The sequence below is a fragment of the Staurois parvus genome, unplaced genomic scaffold (assembly GCF_062004578.1).
Source record: "Staurois parvus isolate SC_StPar_1 unplaced genomic scaffold, SC_StPar_1.0 ptg000282l, whole genome shotgun sequence".
In the NCBI taxonomy this organism is placed as follows: domain Eukaryota; kingdom Metazoa; phylum Chordata; class Amphibia; order Anura; family Ranidae; genus Staurois; species Staurois parvus.
The window spans coordinates 13,046,411-13,049,410 of NW_028318078.1; positions in this window are offsets into that span (position 1 = coordinate 13,046,411).

A 3,000-nucleotide genomic window follows, 5' to 3' on the forward strand; every position below is an offset into this window, starting at 1 on the left:
TACCAGATTTTGACAGGTACCTGTTCCCACTTAGGCGATCTGAGCGGAAGTGCTCCTTTTTCTCTCCCTCCCTGCAGTATTCGGGGACACAGCACAGGTTCCAGAAGACTGTGGCACCAATCACAGTGTGTAGTGCAAAACGCACATGCACAGTGGGCACCCAGCTGTGAAGCTGCAAGCTGCCATAGTCGGGTACCCACAGTTAAGATGTAGGCGCCAGGGACCAAAGACGTACCCGGCGCCCCCTCGGGTGAGAACATTGCTGAATACAGGGACAGGTATGTGTCTGTATATTAAAAGTTAGCAGCTAAAGGTTTGTAGCTGCCGACTTTTAATTTTTTTAAAAATAACTGGAGCTCTGCTTTAACTGCCTTATGCAATGGTATTACCCTAAACCTTCTCTTCTGCCAAGATTGTGCTTATTTTATCCTATTTCTACTCATACTAGCAGCTTTAACCATACCTGAGTCTGAGTTAGGTCGGCCATAGATGGTTTGAATCTCAACCGGTTCAGCAGGGACCGGCTGAGATTCGATTTGTCTATGCAAAGGCTAAAAGTACCCAACTCGATTGACATTCAATTACTGCCAGCAGCTATAGCCGCTAGCAAAAATCACTGTGCTCTCCCAGCAGGGTGATAAGGTTTTTTTTTAAATAACAAATGTGTTGTACTTTTAGCACCCTCCTAGTTTACCTAGGGGGGGTTAGACTCTGATGGCTAGTGAGGAGTTGATTAGCAGCTCAGGTGTGTTAGAGGTCAAATTTTCGTCAGGATTGAGACTCTGCAGGCCAGCCCCTCTGGAATATTTTTTTTTTTAATTTACACACCCCTGGTTACAGGAGAGGATCAGAGTGAGTACACCCTGGGCGGATGGAAGGAGCACCCTGTGGGAAACCAGCTTAGCCCTCTGCTAGTGACTGTACACCTTACTTAACCACTTGCCTACAGGGCACTTATAACCCCTTCCTGCCCAGGCCAATTTTCAACTTTTTAACGCTGTAGCACTTTAAATGACAATTGCGCGGTCATGCAACACTGTACCCATATGAAATTTGTATCATTTTTTTTTTTTTAGACAGAGCATTGTTTTGGTGGTATTTAATCACCTCTGGGTTTTTAATTTTTTGCTAAAGAAACCAAAAAACCTGAATATTTTAGAAAAAAAAACGTTTTTTCTTAGTTTCTATTATAAAATTTTGTAAATAAGTGATTTTTCTCCTTCAGTGATGAGGCTGCAGTGATGGGCACTGATAGGCTGGACTGATGAGGCACTGATGGGCATTGACAGGCATCACTGATGGGCACTGAAAGGCAGCACTGATATATGGCACTTATGCGCACTAGTAGGCGGCACTGAAAGACAGCTCAGATGGGCACTGATATGTGGCACTGGGAGGTGGCATTAATGGACACTGACAGGTGGCACTGCTGGGGCTACACTGATCATCAGGGCACAGTGATCGCCAGTGCCCTGATGGTCAGAGTAGATGTCCCCTCTGAGGAATGCCGATTACCGGCTCTCCTCTCGAGCTGTCAGCGTGACAGCTCGTGAGGATTGAAATGCCGATAACCGGCATTTCCTTATTTACATGCGATCAGCTGTGATTGGACACAGCTGATCACATGACAGAGCTGACGTCTTCAGCTCTGTCCACTGATCGGTGATCTGCTGTGTCCCAGGGACACAGTGCACCACCGATCACCGTGCTGCGCACCCCCAAGGCACGCACACGCGGTTAGAGTGGGAGGACGTCATATGACGTCCTGCCAGAACGAGAGAACCGCCTTGTGCCTGTCATTTCCTTACATGGCGGGAGGGAGGAGGTTAAAGGTACAGGAGCCAGATCCCCTGCTCAGGAAGAAAGTCTCCAGATTGCTGGGTGAAGAGGAGTCATCTAGAGTCTGGGGCGGTACAACTGGAGCTGCTGGCTAGCACTCCAACAGAGACTGCATATCAGAGAGAAGAAGCTGTGAATAGTTCAGGAAGTGGTCTTCAGATTTCGGTTCCCTTGGGCATTCTGTACACCCCTTACCCTATCCAAGTTCTAATCCCCTCAATAAAATAACAAAACAAACGCTCAAGGACTGATTTCTGCTTACGGATGGGAGATTGTATGGGAAATGCTAAATGACAGACTGTGCCAGACTATAGGGGGACCCAAATTCATCAGCAGTCCCCAAGGGGTAGTGCTACATATTCAAGGCTTTTTTTCAACAGAAACGTAGGGGGAAACGCAGTTCCGGCACCTCCAGTATTGAATGTATGTAATAGTAAGAGTGTATTGATGCTGGAGGATCCCTTGTTGCTGGGGGAAGGTAGGGTATGCACCACAAGCGCAATGTGTGTTTTAGAAAACACAGCCAGAAACACACATTTGTGTCCACATTCCCAGGATACGCAACACCGCAGCCTAAGGTCCCATTCACACCTTTGCAGCATTTGTGGCCCTACACGTGGCATAAGAAGGTCCAGCAGCTTTTGTGGTGATGAGCGTCACACAGGGCGGACTGACCATTTGGAAACTCGGGCACTGCCAGGGGTCAGTAGGGGGCCCAATGAGATGCCCCTGGTACCTTTTTCGAGTTTGGGGCCCCATGATCCCCTATTGCCCGCTGGCCCCATGAGTTGTCAGTCCGCGCCTGGCGTCACACAACAAAACACATTTCCTAGCCGTGTTTTTTCAGCCATTAACAATGGCACTAAAAGTGCGACACACATTTCTGTGCACGTCCCAGAATACACAGATGTGAATGGGGCCTCATGGTTCTTTATCCTCTATCACAGCTCGCCTTGTCTCCGTCCCACTGCCGGTCGTGTCCAGTCGCATTCCATGGCATGCAGTGTAAACGATCTCCTTCTCACATAAGCATTACAAACACCACCCACAGACCGCTCAGCTGACATCACACCAGCTCCTCCTACTTTCCTCAAACTCGATGGTCTTTAGGGCCGCTCTATCGCAGATGTACGCTACCTATGGTTGGCACGTAACATCGAA